The following is a 17,500-nucleotide window of genomic DNA, read 5'->3' as shown; positions in this document are numbered from 1 at the left end:
ATTCTCTTCTCCAGCTCCCTCCTAGAAGAGTTTTTGACTTCTCCCGCTCCCAGGCCCCATCGCCTTGTCACTCTCAAGCTAGGAGCCACGTAGGTCGGGAGGTATCCGTGCCTAACCCGCAAACTTTTAACACATCCTCCTTCCATCCATGCATTGAGGAAGGGAGACATCCAAGATCTGAAGCCCTCTACCCATCGAGGAGGGTTTTCTAATTGAAGGCCTTCCAGATGTAATTTCAGAAAGGCCAACAAAAAGAACAGCACCGGGTTGACCATGCCCAGGCCTCCTTCCCTCCTCGATCTGTAAGTGACAGTCCGCTTGATTATGTTCAGCCTGTTTCCCCAGAGCATCCGGAAAAACAGTGCATAAACCTTGGCCCATCGGGATTCTGGCAACAGACACACATAACTGACGTAGAGAAACACAGGGATCAGGAAAGTCCTAATGAGGTCCACCCTTTCCCTGAAAGACATCTTCCACGTCTTCCAGCGCTCTACTTTCTGGCCAGCCTCGACCAGTCTAAGATCCCAGTTTTTGGTGGCGTAATCGCCAAGGCCGAAACAAATGCCTAAAACTTTTATCTCCTGGCTTGCCCGGGGGAGGTCATCCGGAAGGGCAAACTCCTGACCTTCCTCCCCCATCCAGAAAACTTCACTCTTTTCCCGGTTGACCTGAGAACTCGAGGCCGCAGAGTACTCCTGGACAGCCAACGCCACGTCATCTGCCTCTGATGGACTGGACAAAATGACAGTGACGTCGTCTGCGTAGGCAACTACCCTCAACGGGCACTCAGGTCCCAGCAGGACCCCCCTTACAATGCCTCCCTCCAACCTTCTTACAAAGGGGTCGATTGAAAAGACGTAGAGGAGGGGACTCAGGGGGCAGCCCTGTCTGACACCCGAACTCACCGAGAAGGCAGGGCCCACCCACCCGTTGATCAGAGGGAAGCTCTCGGCTTGCCTGTAGATAATACGTAGCCAATTCACCACCCTCACCGGGAGACCGTACCACTCCAGCAGAGCCCATAGGTACTCATGGTTGACCCTATCAAAGGCTTTTGACTGATCCAACGCCAGCAAATATGCCTTCAACTTCTCAGCACGGCACCGTTCCACGACCTCCCGGATGCCAAGGACTGCACTAAAGGTGCTACGGCCCTTCACTGTGCAATGCTGAGAAGGGGAAAGCAAAGACCCGGAAAATTCCATCAGCCTGTTAAAGAGTATCTTTGCCAGAATCTTTCTGTCCGTATTAAGAAGGGCGATGGGGCGCCAGTTCTCAATACGGGATGGATCCTTCCCCTTGGAAAGCAAGATCAGAGCAGACAGCCTCATGGAAGGAGGGAGCAAGCCCTCGCCCAGGCACTCATTAAACACTTCCTTGAGGCGCGGGGCCAAGAGGTCTCCAAAAGCTTTATAAAATTCGGAGGTAAGACCATCCGGTCCTGGGGATTTTTTCATAGACAAAGAGTCTATGGCCCTCTTGACCTCTTCCACTCCAATCTCATCCCCAAGGGAATCAAGCGAACTGCCAAGACCCTCAAGACCCGGTGTCTCCCTCAGAAACTGCTCCATCCTCTCTCTGATGAGCGGCTTCTCAGACAAAAGATCGGAGTAAAAGGACTGCACAACTCCCAGAATGCCCTCCCTATCCTCACGAAGGACACCCCGGTCATCACACAGCCCTCTCACTTCCTTGCAATCGACCGAGTTCCTGCAGCTCTGGAAGGGATCAGGGGAGTGGTACTTACCATAATCCCTTTCCAGAACCAAGGAAGCATACCGGTCATACTGATACTCTTTCATCTGAGCCTTCACCCGGGAGATTTCCCCACCATCTCCCTGCTCAGAGATCAAGAAGTCTAGCTTCTTTCTCAAGGCATAGTAGACATTTCTTTTTAACAAGTTTTTCTTGGCTACGAGGCTGCGAAAGAAGCTGCAGGTTCTTTTTTTGCATACCTCCCACCACTCCGACCTACTCCAGCCCGCCTCCAAAAGGGACTCCTGAGATTGAAAGAAGTCTCTGAAGGATTGTCTGATCTCCTCCTCCTTCAAGAGGTCAGAGTTCAGACGCCAGAGACCCCGCCCCTTCTGAGGAGTTTCCGAAGCGTTCAAGGATGCACTCAGAAAAACGTGATCGGAGAATTCTACTAACTTCAGCACAGGGGCTGAAGTTTTCGAACTCTCCTTAACGAAAAACCTGTCTATCCTACTCCTACATCTACCTCTAAAATACGTGAACCCCGTGAGGTCTGGGGAATGGCGAATGTGCATATCCACCAGACCAGCCTGCCTAACCATTCTGTCTAGAAAAAGGGAATCATAGCCCAGAGTAGTCTTTGAGCCTCCCCTGTCTTTGGGCCTAAGGACGGTGTTAAAGTCCCCTCCAAAGACTATCTGCCGGGCTGAAAAAAGAAATGGCTTTATGTCCCTGAAGAGGCATTTCCTATCCCATTTGGTCTGGGGACCATAGATGTTGATGAGTCTAAGGTCATGCCCCCTCAGACGGACATCTAAAATCATACACCTGCCTGTCTGGACTTCAATAACCCGTTGGACGGTTATCATGCCAGTAAAAAGGACCGCCAACCCACCGTACGGCTCGGCCGCAAGAGACCAGTATGATGGACCGCGCCTCCACTCAGATTTTGCTTTGTGGAGGTCTGCAAGTCTCCCCAACCTGGTCTCTTGCAAAAACAAAAAATCAACCTCAACCGTGTTGAAAAAATCGAAGGCCATGAAACGAGCTCGTTCGGACAGTATAGATGCCACATTAATAGTGGCGAATCTAATGGGTTGGGAATCCATCCTTACAGGGTTATTCAGCAGGACTCAACAACTTCTTCTTTACTAGTTTATTTGAGAGGTCTTCATCCGACCCCCATCTTTTTACATTGACACCAGGAGGTAGGTTTTCATCCTCACCAACCTCCACCACCACTTCTCCCTCAGGAGCCACATACCCCGAAACAGACACCATACCATCAGATTCAACTGCCGTCCCGACCCCTTCGTCAGGGGGCTTCGGCGATGGAAGTAACTGAGGGTTAGGTGAAGGGGGGGGCAAGGGGTCATTGGGCAAAGAAACAAACAACGGGATGGGTACTTGGGGAGGGGACTGGGGAAGCAAGGGAACAGGCTGGGGGACCTGCAAGGGGATAGGCAAAGGGACACACTCCTGGTCCGGCCTAGGAAACACCCCCTCCGGAGCAGAGAAACCCTGCACCGGCCCGGATGGTGCGCCCTCCAGACCAGGGGCACTGCCCTCTCCACCACCATCAGCAGTCACCCTCAAAGATTTTATTACACTAGGCCTTTCCGTCTCTGCACCAGATGGACCACCCCTCACTTCATTCGCAGGAAACTGGCCTAATACTATTTCCCCACCATCCTCCTCTCGCCTCTTTGGCTTTCCTGGGTAGGGCGAGGTTCCTGAGATCTTTTTCCTTTGCCTCAGCTTCCGTGACTTCTGCACTAACTCCCCAGACTCCTCCCTCACCACCTCCCCCTCCTCGTCCTCACTAGAAAAAGCCAAGAATCTATTTGACAGGACCAACTCATCACTGCCCTTGCTCTTATCTTTCTTTTTCTTTGCTTTTTTTCCCTTCTCCACTCTTTTAAAGAGCCCTTCCATCTGTGGGACCAACATGACCTCTGGAGCGTTACTCCCCTCAGCTACCCTCGATGGACCTGCCACCTCCATCTCGGGAGCTATACCGGGGCCCACCCCAACTGACTGTGGAGGATTCAATCCCTCCTCTACCCCTAGGACCTCCGCCTCCACCCTCCTAGCTACCTCCTCCAGCTCACGCTCTATCACATGGTTGTGGAAGGCATCGGGGCATCTACTGAAGGGGTGGCCCTCTTTCCCACAGAGGTTGCATGAGATGATATCACAGTCCCTTGCCTGATGCCCAATCTGATTACACTTTGAGCACCTAAAGAGCGGGCAGTCCCTGCTAAAGTGTCGAAAGTCCCCACAGCGATGGCATGTGCGGGGCTGACCAGGATAAAAAACTTGGATTCTGTCACGACCGATGTAAGCCGCTGAGGGCACAGACCCTCCATTTGACAGCTTCACAACGGCCGCCCAAGCCCCACCCCACACATGCATCGAACCAGGAACCTTTGACACAGGGGAGATAATTTTCTCAACGAACCTTTTTAACCAGAAATTTAAATCGGCTTCACTTATTGATTCGTTTCTGACAAGTATGGTAATCTTGGTCTTTTCTTGCCGGGTGATTGCTAATGCCCTGTACCTCACCCACGGCTCCTGCGTTTTAGCCTTACCCCATTTGATCCAGAAGGCCTGTAAACCATTATACGTATAAAAGCTTATATCATACTCAGGACAGCCAACAGGATGAATGCAAGCATACAAATCTTCAGGGTTAAAACCAAGTGTACAGAAGAATTTTTCTAGGAACTCATCCCTAGTAGGAGGCGGACCGTCCCCCAGCCACTGAAGTTGAACTGCGTTCCTCCTTTTGCTTGGCTGACCTACAGGGGCCTGTTGGGGAACCCGCCTAGTGCCACCACCCGCCGCACTGGCATAGGACATACCGCCCGGCACCCCCGGGTTTGTCACAGGACCCTGTACCTGTACACTCACCGAGGGGGGGGGAACCTCTGACCCACCTCTATCTCTTGAGGAACGGTGCAGTTCAGCCTCTATGGCTGCAAGGGCGGACCCTAGCCTCGCAGGCACCCTCAGCTTCTCACCAAAAATTGTCTCTACAATTCCCTTCTGCACAGAGTTCAAACTGGACCTGTCCAGACTTGGCAGACCCTGAGCCAGTTCTGCTGCAACAGGGGGAACAATCGGCACACTAGCAGAGGGCCCTGAGTGTCCCACTGTGTCCCCTACAGCCACCACCCCACCAACCTTTGCTGCTGGCACCGGCTGCAATAGATCCATTGCCACTGCATCGTCAGGGGTCGGAACCACATCGCCCTCCAGGACCCGGATGGAGTCATACAGCGGATTGCCGTCTGCAACAACACTTTCCTCTTTCGCCACTGTATTAGGGGGGATCTGCTCAGACTGTGTCACCTCCCGCTCTACACGGGCCTCTGCGGCATCCAGCTTGTCTTTACACTCTGCTAACTCCTCCATCTTCGCTGACAACTCTTCCTCCAAAACTTCCAGCTCTGCTACAATCCCAGGTCTCTCCCTGCTGTAAGCATTATTTCTTTTCTTCTTTTTTTGAGCCACTGCTTTTTTTAATTTTGCAATGTCCCGCTCCAGCACAAGGAGTGTCTCTGCCATGTCAGGTATTGAGGTACACACTTGGCTTGAGTCTTCCCCCTCTACCTGCATGTTACTGTCCAGCTCCACACAGTCTAACTGCACATAGCTGTTTTGCAGTGAAACTGACACTCCGTCCTCTTTCATAGGCACGATCAGCTGCTGCATGACTAACTCCTGAGCAACCTGCTCTGGACAGCCCAGGTGCTCGTTCTGCTGGTTACACTTGCTCTCCCGACTTGCTTCCACTTCCGCCGCCAATGGGGCTTGTGGATCCCCGTCAGCTTTCGGTTCCCCCGCCGCTGGATTCTGCTGGTCAGCCGCTGCATCAAAGTCAGTAAGCACGACGTTTTTCCTCCCCGTAGCACCGCCAGCCACTCCACTCACTTGCGCCGGGGCACCTACGGGGTTCGGCGCTGCTGGATGCTGCACGGATATTTTACCCGGCGGCTGCATTAGGTCAGCGCTTGTTGGGACCTGCAGTCCGCCGGAGTTTGAAACCCGGCTCTCCATCTCAGCAGCCGCCAGACCCGGGATCTGCACTCCCTTACCAATCTGCCGCTCCTTCTCCACCTTTCGCCTTGCTTCCTCCGTCACTCCCGGCTGAGCCGCTTCAGACGCCAGAGCCGGGCGCACTCCTTCCTTGCCGAGCTGCACTGTAAACGCCGGGGGGAGGCTCTGCAGCACAGTTTCGCCGACTTTCACACCCGGGGAGCCGCTGACAGGCTTCTGCCCACCCAGGGAGCCGCTGACAGGCTTCTGCACACACGGGGAGCCGCTGACAGACTCCTGCACACTCGGGGAGTCACTGACAGGCTTCTGCCCACCCAGGGAGTCGCTGACAGGCTTCTGCACACTCGGGGAGCCGCTGACAGACTTCTGCACACTCGGGGAGCCGCTGACAGGCTTCTGCACACTCGGGGAGCCGCTGACAGGCTTCTGTATACCCAGGGGGCCACTGACAGGCTTCTGCACACCCGGGGAGCCGCTGACAGGCTTCTGCACACTCGGGGAGCCGCTGACAGGCTTCTGCACACCCGGGGAGCCGCTGACAGGCTTCTGCACACTCTGGGGGCCACTGACAGGCTTCTGCATACTCGGGGAGCCGCTGACAGGCTTTTGCACACCCAGGGGGCCGCTGACAGGCTTCTGCATTAGATCACTCGCAGGTCACTGCACACCAGGCTGCTGCGGACCTGCTTTACACGGGGGTAGCAACATACCAGGGCTTGCTGGAAACTGCATTTCTCCGGGCTTCTTTTCTAAAGCTTCCTTCTTGCATGGGGTCAGGACCACACAAGGGTTCAACTTGCTAGGGGCAATAAGCTTTTTCCCGCTAGGCGATAGTAGGCCATCTTCCTTCCTCATGCCTGGGGAGACCGGTACTGTAGACTTGCCGTCTTCCCGAACTGTTGTGGGGGGTGGAATGAATCCACGCTGATCAGATTCTTTGGGGGGACCCCCAGAACCTCCTTCAGAGGCCTTCACACTTGCCTCCACCACCTCCGGTGTTTTTCCCTGCCTGCTGCGATCCCCAGGTGGAATAAGGGGAAGGCCAGGGCCAGGCCCAGCAGGCAGGGGACTCTCCTGGAAATTTGCCCCAGGAGGCTCCATCTCACAGGGGAAAACCCCTTCACTCTCTCTGGTTCTAGCCTTGGTTCTCAGAGCTCAGCACTTTCACTCCTTCTACCGCGGCTGCTGGCACCAGACTTGCCCTCCAATGGGTCCTCGTTAAAGGATTTAAAGTGTACTCATTCCAATTACAGGGCCTCGAAAGAGTCCTGTATTGTTATTTTTCGTCACTACCTCCCCGAGTCGGGAGTGGGTAATTTGCGCGCCTGCTGCCTTCCTTGGATGTGGTAGCCGTTTCTCAGGCTCCCTCTCCGGAATCGAACCCTGATTCCCCGTTACCCGTGGTCACCATGGTAGGCGCAGAAAGTACCATCGAAAGTTGATAGGGCAGACATCCGAATGCGTCGTCGCCGTCACGGGGACGTGCGATCGGCCCGAGGTTATCTAGAGTCGCCAGAGAGGCCGGGGGCGGCGGGAGGCCGGAGCCGACCCGCCGGGAACCCCCGGATTGGTCTTGGACTGATAAATGCACGCATCCCTGGGGGTCAGCGCTCGTCGGCATGTATTAGCTCTAGAATTACCACAGTTATCCAAGTAACAGGGTCGAGCGATCAAAGGAACCATAACTGATTTAATGAGCCATTCGCAGTTTCACTGTACCGGCCGTGTGTACTTACACGTGCATGGCTTAATCTTTGAGACAAGCATATGCTACTGGCAGGATCAACCAGGTAGCTCTCGGGTCCCCTCGCCCCCTCCCCAGGCCCCGAGGCGCTGAGGGGGGGAACGAGGTCGACGAAAGCGGACGGGGTCCGCCGGGCGCTCCCCGGAGGCAGGGGGGCCGGCCCGGGAGCGGGGACGGAGGCGAGGCGGCCGAGGCGGCGGGCCCGACGAAGGGGGGGCCGCGGAGGCGGGCAGGCGGCCGGGGGGGGTCGGAGTGAGAGCGGGCAGCGGGGCCCGTCCCGGTACCCGGGACCCTTCTCTCCTCACCCGACAACCAGGGGCGGCTGGGAAACGCAAAGCGCGGGCCGTCCTGGGTGGGCGTCGTTCTGGAGCGGGGCGTCCCGGCGCCGGAACGCCGGGGCCCCGCTTCCCACGACCGCCGCACCCCGACTGGCGCCCCGCCGCGGTTCGTCTAGGCCCCGGGGGGGTGATGGATGCAGAGGGTCCCTGTCCCAGGGACGCAGCGGACGCTGGCTCCTTCCGACTGGTCCCCCGACCCTGCCGTGTTCTCGGCGGCCGGCCCGAGCCGGACGCGCCGCTCGGACGCCCTCTCCGTCCGTCTCTCGGGCGACCTCTTCCCTCCGGGGGAGGCCGCGGCGGACCCCGCACGCGCCACCGCCTCGCCCCGGGGGGCGGGCGGCGCGCTGGGCCCTCTCCTGGGGCTCGGGTCGCGGGTCGACGCTCGTGCGGGTCCTGGGAAATCGTGTGCCCCGCCGGGGTTCCGGGGGAGAGCGAGCCTCGCGGCGCGAGGGGACGCTCACCCGGCCCCGCCGGCGGTATCGGACGCCTGGGAGGCTGACGGACGGAGCAGACCGCACCGTGCGGGGAGCGAGCCCGCCCCTGGCCCCTCTCCGGGAGCTTCGGGGCGGGCGACGGGGGACCGGACCCTCTCGCGGAGGAGGGGTGCCGGGCGCGCCGTGGGCTGAGGGAGCGTCGCTGTCGCCTGAGCCGACCGGGACCCGAGGTTCCGGCCGAGCGAAGGACCCTCCCGGCCGGGGCGCGGGGTGCCACATCGATCGGGGCGGCGGGGAAGCGAGAGAAAAGGCCCATCTCAAACTTCCGTCTTTCCACCGCCTGCTGGCAGAATCCGTCTGCCTCCTATATATCTCCAGGAGGGGTGCTCCGGCGGGTAGCGGCACGCGAGTGGCGCGCGACACTTCAGCGGTACTCGGAGCGACTCTCTCCCGCCCTCCTGGAACCGACCCCCGGCCTCGGAGGGGCAGGTTCGTTCTCATAGAAATGACTTCCACAAACTGCAATATATTTTTCCACCACCCGGGGGCGCCCGCGAGCCGGGAAAAGGAGCCCTCGCCTCTCGGTTCCCTCCTCCGGGCGCGAGGGAGCCGGGGGACCGCTCTCGGAGAAATCGCGGGGTTTTCCGCCTGCGGCCGCCGGGGGGCGCTGTGCCGGGCCGGGGGCGGGTTCGGGCCCGGCCTCCTGGAGCCCAGGCCGGGCTGGGCGCTCCCGGGGAGCCCCCGCCGAGCTCCGGGCGTCCCCCGGGGGGAGACGGGCTTCTCGCGGCCCGGGAACGGGCTCCGGGAGAATCCCCCTGTCTTTGTCAGATCCTCATGCCTCCCTATAGATCCGCAGAAAGGGTGCTCCGGCGCGTAGCGGCACGCATTAGACCGCGCGACACACACCCCGGATTTCTCCACTCTTATCCGACCTCCTGGAACTGTGTGCCGGCCGCGGGCCACCCTGTCCGACCTCATAGAAAGGACTTCCAGGCCGGGGTTTCTCGCTCCCACGCGGTCCCCTGGGGCCCCCCGGAGCCCCGGCAGGGCCGTGGGAGGTGGCGGGGGGCCGGGGGCAGCCGCACGCGCCGCGGCGCCCCCGGCAGGCCGCCAGAGGTACTGCAGCCAGGGGGTGAAAACGGAAAAAACCCACCTATCCGCACCACTCTTCCCGGGGAAGGTAGCCCGGGCCCGGGGGAGGTCGCCCCGTGGTCCGGGGGACTGCGCCCCCCGCTGGTCGGTCGGGGAATTGCATCCAAACAGGCAAAAAAGACTGAAAACGATCCGGAATGCTTCTCCCACTCGAGCCCGGGATTCATGCCCAGGGCTATGGAAGTGTCCCTGGGCACGTTCGAGCGTCCACCCCCCGGAAAAAAAAAACTTCCAGATTTCCACCCCACGATGCCCGGGGAAGGTAGCCGGGGCCCGGGGGAGTTCAACCCCGGGTCCGGGGACCGGCGCCCCCCGCTGGTCGACCGGGGAATTGCATCTGAAAGGTGAAAAAGGCACTTTGAAAATATTTTGACACTTCTCACCCACTCTTCCCCGGGATTCATGCCCAGGGCTGTGGAAGTGCCCCTGGGCACGTTCGAGCGTCCACCCCCCCGGGAAAAAAAAACTTCCAGATTTCCACCCCACGATGCCCGGGGAAGGTAGCCGGGGCCCGGGGGAGTTCAACCCCGGGTCCGGGGACCGGCGCCCCCCGCTGGTGGCCCGGGGAATTGCGTCCAAAAGGTGAAAAAAATACTTTGAAAATACTTTGAAATTCCTCACCCACTCGAGCCCAGGATTCATGCCCAGGGCTGTGGAAGTGTCCCTGGGCACGTTCGAAGGTCTTCCCCCCTGAAAAAAAAAAGTTCCATATTTCCACCCCACGCTACCCAGGGAAGGTAGCCCGGGCCCGGGGGAGGCCACCCCCGGGTCCGGGGCACTGCGCCCCCCGCAGGACAACCGGGGAAATGCATCCAAAAGGTGAAAAAAACACTTTGAAAATACTTTGATTCCTCACCCACTCTTTCCCGGGATTCATGCCCAGGGCTGTGGAAGTGTCCCTGGGTAAGTTCGAGCGTCTTCCCCCCTGAAAAAAAAAAGTTCCATATTTCCACCCCACGCTACCCAGGGAAGGTAGCCCGGGCCCGGGGGAGGCCACCCCCGGGTCCGGGGAACTGCGCCCCCACTGGTCGCCTGGGGAATTGCGTCCAAAAGGTGAAAAAAATACTTTGAAAATAGTTTGAAATCGTTCACCCACTCTTCCCCGGGATTCATGCCCAGGGCTGTGGAAGTGTCCCTGGGCACTTCCGAGCGTCCACCCCCCGGGAAAAAAAAACTTCCAGATTTCCACCCCACGATGCCCGGGGAAGGTAGCCGGGGCCCGGGGGAGTTCAACCCCGGGTCCGGGGACCGGCGCCCCCCGCTGGTCGACCGGGGAATTGCATCTGAAAGGTGAAAAAAGCACTTTGAAAATATTTTGACACTTCTCACCCACTCTTCCCCGGGATTCATGCCCAGGGCTGTGGAAGTGTCCCTGGGCACTTCCGAGCGTCCACCCCCCGGGAAAAAAAAACTTCCAGATTTCCACCCCACGCTGCCCAGGGAAGGTAGCCCGGGCCCGGGGGAGGCCACCCCCGGGTCCGGGGACCGGCGCCCCCCGCTGGTCGACCGGGGAATTGCATCTGAAAGGTGAAAAAAGCACTTTGAAAATACTTTGAAATTCCTCACCCACTCGAGCCCAGGATTCATGCCCAGGGCTGTGGAAGTGTCCCTGGGCACGTTCGAAGGTCTTCCCCCCGGGGAAAAAAAGTTCCAGATTTCCAGCTCACGCTACCCAGGGAAGGTAGCCCGTGCCTGGGGGAGGTCACCCCCGGGTCCGGGGGACTGCGCCCCGTGCTGGACACCCGGAGAAATGCATCCAAAAGGTGAAAAAAACACTGAAAACAGTTTGAAATGGTTCACCCACTCTTCCCCGGGATTCATGCCCGGGGCTGTGGAAGTGTCCCTGGGCACGTCCGAGCGTCTTCCCCCCGGGAAAAAAAAACTTCCATATTTCCACCCCCCGCTACCCAGGGAAGGTAGCCCGGGCTCGGGGGAGTCCACCCCCGGGTCCGGGGAACTGCGCCCCCCGCTGGTCGACCGGGGAATTGCGTCCAAAAGGTGAAAAAAATACTTTGAAAATACTTTGAAATCGTTCGCCCACTCTTCCCCGGGATTCATGCCCAGGGCTGTGGAAGTGTCCCTGGGCACGTCCGAGCGTCTTCCCCCCCCGGGAAAAACAAGTTCCAGATTTTCACCCCACGCTGCCCGGGGGAGGTAGCCCGGGCCTGGGGGAGGTCACCCCCGGGTCCGGGGGACTGCGCCCCGTGCTGGACACCCGGAGAAATGCATCCAAAAGGTGAAAAAAACACTGAAAACAGTTTGAAATGGTTCACCCACTCTTCCCCGGGATTCATGCCCGGGGCTGTGGAAGTGTCCCTGGGCACGTCCGAGCGTCTTCCCCCCGGAAAAAAAAAGTTCCATATTTCCACCCCACGATGCCCGGGGAAGGTAGCCCGGGCCCGGGGGAGTCCATCCCCGGGTCCGGGGAACTGCGCCCCCCACTGGTCGCCCGGGGAATTGCGTCCAAAAGGTGAAAAAAATACTTTGAAAATACTTTGAAATCGTTCGCCCACTCTTCCCCGGGATTCATGCCCAGGGCTGTGGAAGTGTCCCTGGGCACGTCCGAGCGTCTTCCCCCCCGGGAAAAACAAGTTCCAGATTTTCACCCCACGCTGCCCGGGGGAGGTAGCCCGGGCCTGGGGGAGGTCACCCCCGGGTCCGGGGGACTGCGCCCCGTGCTGGACACCCGGAGAAATGCATCCAAAAGGTGAAAAAAACACTGAAAACAGTTTGAAATGGTTCACCCACTCTTCCCCGGGATTCATGCCCGGGGCTGTGGAAGTGTCCCTGGGCACTTCCGAGCGTCTTCCCCCCTGAAAAAAAAAGTTCCATATTTCCACCCCACGCTACCCAGGGAAGGTAGCCCGGGCCCGGGGGAGGTCACCCCCGGGTCCGGGGGACTGCGCCCCGTGCTGGACACCCGGAGAAATGCATCCAAAAGGTGAAAAAAACACTGAAAACAGTTTGAAATGGTTCACCCACTCTTCCCCGGGATTCATGCCCGGGGCTGTGGAAGTGTCCCTGGGCACTTCCGAGCGTCTTCCCCCCTGAAAAAAAAAGTTCCATATTTCCACCCCACGCTACCCAGGGAAGGTAGCCCGGGCCCGGGGGAGGTCACCCCCGGGTCCGGGGGACTGCGCCCCGTGCTGGACACCCGGAGAAATGCATCCAAAAGGTGAAAAAAAACACTGAAAACAGTTTGAAATGGTTCACCCACTCTTCCCCGGGATTCATGCCCAGGGCTGTGGAAGTGTCCCTGGGCACGTTCGAGCGTCCTCCCCCCTGAAAAAAAAAAACTTCCATATTTCCACCCCCCGCTACCCAGGGAAGGTAGCCCAGGCCCGGGGGAGGTCACCCCCGGGTCCGGGGCACTGCGCCCCCCGCAGGACACCCGGAGAATTGCATCCAAAAGGTGAAAAAAGCACTTAGAAAATATCTTGAAATCGTTCACCCACTCTTCCCCGGGATTCATGCCCAGGGCTGTGGAAGTGTCCCCGGGCAAGATGAAGCTTATGCCCCCCTGAAAAATAAAACTTCCATATTTCCACCCCACGCTACCCAGGGAAGGTAGCCCGGGCCTGGGGGAGGTCACCCCTGGGTCCGGGGCACCGCTGGCCACCCGGAGAAATGGAGTCAAGCCGTGAGAAAAAAAGCACTTTGAATTGAGAAATGGAGTCAAGCCGTAAAAATGCACTTTGAAAATACTTTGATTCCTCTCACCCACTCTTCCCCGGGATTCATGCCCAGGGCTGTGGAAGTGTCCCCGGGCAAGATGAAGCTTATGCCCCCCTGAAAAAAAAAAACTTCCATATTTCCACCCCACGCTACCCAGGGAAGGTAGCCCGGGCCCGGGGGAGGTCACCCCCGGGTCCGGGGCACTGCGCCACCCGCAGGACACCCGGGGAATTGCATCCAAAAGGTGAAAAAATACTTTGAAAATATCTTGAAATCGTTCACCCTCTCTTCCCCGGGATTCATGCCCGGGGCTGTGGAAGTGTCCCTGGGCACTTCCGAGCGTCTTCCCCCCGGGAAAAAAAAACTTCCATATTTCCACCCCCCGCTACCCAGGGAAGGTAGCCCGGGCCCGGGGGAGGCCACTCCCGGGTCCGGGGAACTGCGCCACCCGCAGGACACCCGGGGAATTGCATCCAAAAGGTGAAAAAAGCACTTAGAAAATATCTTGAAATCCTTCGCCCACTCTTCCCCGGGATTCATGCCCAGGGATGTGGAAGTGTCCCTGGGCACTTCCGAGCGTCTTCCCCCCGGGAAAAAAAAACTTCCATATTTCCACCCCCCGCTACCCAGGGAAGGTAGCCCGGGCCCGGGGGAGGCCACTCCCGGGTCCGGGGAACTGCGCCACCCGCAGGACACCCGGGGAATTGCATCCAAAAGGTGAAAAAAGCACTTAGAAAATATCTTGAAATCCTTCGCCCACTCTTCCCCGGGATTCATGCCCAGGGCTGTGGAAGTGTCCCTGGGCACGTTCGAGCGTCCTCCCCCCTGAAAAAAAAAACTTCCATATTTCCACCCCCCGCTACCCAGGGAAGGTAGCCCAGGCCCGGGGGAGGTCACCCCCGGGTCCGGGGCACTGCGCCCCCCGCAGGACACCCGGAGAATTGCACCCAAAAGGTGAAAAAAGCACTTAGAAAATATCTTGAAATCGTTCACCCTCTCTTCCCCGGGATTCATGCCCAGGGCTGTGGAAGTGTCCCTGGGCACTTCCGAGCGTCTTCCCCCCGGGAAAAAAAAACTTCCATATTTCCACCCCCCGCTACCCAGGGAAGGTAGCCCGGGCCCGGGGGAGGCCACTCCCGGGTCCGGGGAACTGCGCCACCCGCAGGACACCCGGGGAATTGCATCCAAAAGGTGAAAAAAGCACTTAGACAATATCTTGAAATCGTTCACCCACTCTTCCCCGGGATTCATGCCCAGGGCTGTGGAAGTGTCCCTGGGCACGTTTGAGCGTCCTCCCCCCTGAAAAAAAAAAACTTCCATATTTCCACCCCACGCTACCCAGGGAAGGTAGCCCAGGCCCGGGGGAGGTCACCCCCGGGTCCGGGGCACTGCGCCACCCGCAGGACACCCGGGGAATTGCGTCCAAAAGGTGAAAAAAATACTTTGAAAATACTTTGAAATTCCTCACCCACTCGATCCCGGGATTCATGCCCGGGCCTATGGAAGTGTCCCCGGGCATGACAAAGCGTCTTCCCCCCTGAAATAAAAACTTCCACAAAACCACCCCGCGCTTGCCAGGGAAGGTAGCCCGGGCCAGGGGGACGTCGTCCAGGGGTCCGGGGACATGTGCCCCCTGCTGGCAGACCCGAGAATTGCACAGAAAGGGTGAAAAATGCACTTTGAAAATACTTTGATTCCTCACCCACTCTTCCCCGGGATTCATGCCCGGGCCTCTGGAAGTGTCCCCGGGCATGAAGAAGCGTCTTTTCCCCCTGAAAAAAAAACTTCCATATTTCCACCCCACGCTACCCAGGGAAGGCAGCCCGGGCCAGGGGGACGTCGTCCCGGGGTCCGGGGACATGTGCCCCCTGCTGGCAGACCCGAGAATTGCACAGAAAGGGTGAAAAATGCACTTTGAAAATACTTTGATTCCTCACCCACTCTTCCCCGGGATTCATGCCCGGGCCTCTGGAAGTGTCCCCGGGCATGAAGAAGCGTCTTTTCCCCCTGAAAAAAAAACTTCCATATTTCCACCCCACGCTACCCAGGGAAGGCAGCCCGGGCCAGGGGGACGTCGTCCCGGGGTCCGGGGACATGTGCCCCCTGCTGGCAGACCCGAGAATTGCACAGAAAGGGTGAAAAAAGCACTTTGAATATACTTTGATTCCTCACCCACTCTTCCCCGGGATTCATGCCCGGGCCTCTGGAAGTGTCCCCGGGCATGAAGAAGCGTCTTTTCCCCCTGAAAAAAAAACTTCCATATTTCCACCCCACGCTACCCAGGGAAGGCAGCCCGGGCCAGGGGGACGTCGTCCCGGGGTCCGGGGACATGTGCCCCCCGCTGGCAGACCCGAGAATTGCACAGAAAGGGTGAAAAATGCACTTTGAAAATACTTTGATTCCTCACCCACTCTTCCCCGGGATTCATGCCCGGGCCTCTGGAAGTGTCCCCGGGCATGAAGAAGCGTCTTTTCCCCCTGAAAAAAAAACTTCCATATTTCCACCCCACGCTACCCAGGGAAGGCAGCCCGGGCCAGGGGGACGTCGTCCCGGGGTCCGGGGACATGTGCCCCCCGCTGGCAGACCCGAGAATTGCACAGGAAGGGTGAAAAAAGCACTTAGAAAATAATTTGATTCCTCACCCACTCTTCCCCGGGATTCATGCCCGGGCCTATGGAAGTGTCCCCGGGCATGACAAAGCGTCTTCCCCCCCTGAAAAATAAACTTCCACAAAACCACCCCGCGCTGCCCAGGGAAGGTAGCCCGGGCCAGGGGGACGTCGTCCCGGGGTCCGGGGACATGTGCCCCCCGCTGGCAGACCCGAGAATTGCACAGGAAGGGTGAAAAAAGCACTTAGAAAATAATTTGATTCCTCACCCACTCTTCCCCGGGATTCATGCCCGGGCCTATGGAAGTGTCCCCGGGCATGACAAAGCGTCTTCCCCCCCTGAAAAATAAACTTCCACAAAACCACCCCGCGCTGCCCAGGGAAGGTAGCCCGGGCCAGGGGGACGTCGTCCCGGGGTCCGGGGACATGTGCCCCCCGCTGGCGGACCCGAGAATTGCACAGAAAGGGTGTAAAAAGCACTTAGAAAATAATTTGATTCCTCACCCACTCGAGCCCGGGATTCATGCCCGGGCCTATGGAAGTGTCCCCGGGCATGACAAAGCGTCTTCCCCCCTGAAATAAAAACTTCCACAAAACCACCCCGCGCTGGCCAGGGAAGGTAGCCCGGGCCAGGGGGACGTCGTCCCGGGGTCCGGGGACATGCGCCCTCCGCTGGCTGTCCCGGGAATTGCACAGAAAGGGTGAAAAAAGCACTTTGAAAATACATGGAAGTCTCTCACCCACTCTTCCCCGGGATTCATGCCCGGGCCTATGGAAGTGTCCCCGGGCATGACAAAGCGTCTTCCCCCCTGAAAAATAAACTTCCACAAAACCACCCCGCGCTGCCCAGGGAAGGTAGCCCGGGCCAGGGGGACATCGTCCCGGGGTCCGGGGACATGCGCCCCCCGCTGGCCATCCCGGGAATTGCACAGAAAGGGTGAAAAAAGCACTTTGAAAATACATGGAAGTCTCTCACCCACTCTTCCCCGGGATTCATGCCCGGGCCTATGGAAGTGTCCCCGGGCAGGCTTAACCACCTCCCCCCGCTGAAAAAATAACCCCCTCTCCAACCCCAAAAAACCCTCACCCCAAAAATAACACAAACACACACACACACACACACACTTGCAGAAATTTAAAAAACTCCCCCCAAATCTCACAAAAAAGAACAAACCCTCACCCCAAAAATAGCACACGCACGCACGCACACACACACACACACACACACACACACACACACACACACACACACACACACACAGAAAATGCAAAAACTCCCCCCTGCTGCAAAAATTTCACAAAAAAAAAAACAAAAACTCTCGCCCCAAAAATAACACACACACACACACACACACACACACACACACAGCCAGAAAATACAAAAACTCCCCCCGGCTGCAAAAATTTCACAAAAAAAAAACAAAAACTCTCGCCCCAAAAATAACACACACACACACACACACACACACACACACAGCCAGAAAATTCAAAAAGTCCCCCGGCTGCAAAAATTTCACACAAAAAAAAAAAAAAACTCTCGCCCCAAAAATAACACACACACACACACACACACACACACACACACACACAGCCAGAAAATTCAAAAAGTCCCCCGGCTGCAAAAATTTCAAAAAAAATAAATAAAAAAAAATAAAAAAAAACTCTCACCCCAAAAATAACACACACACACACACACGCAGCCAGAAAATTCAAAAAGTCCCCCGGCTGCAAAACATTCACAAAAAAAAAAAAAACAACACACAAACCCTCACCCCAAAATACAATC

Source organism: Crinia signifera, chromosome 12 (genome assembly GCF_055691185.1).
Source record: "Crinia signifera chromosome 12, ASM5569118v1, whole genome shotgun sequence".
In the NCBI taxonomy this organism is placed as follows: Eukaryota; Metazoa; Chordata; class Amphibia; order Anura; family Myobatrachidae; genus Crinia; species Crinia signifera.
The sequence above is the reverse complement of the archived record's forward strand: the minus strand, read 5'-3'. Positions refer to the sequence as shown.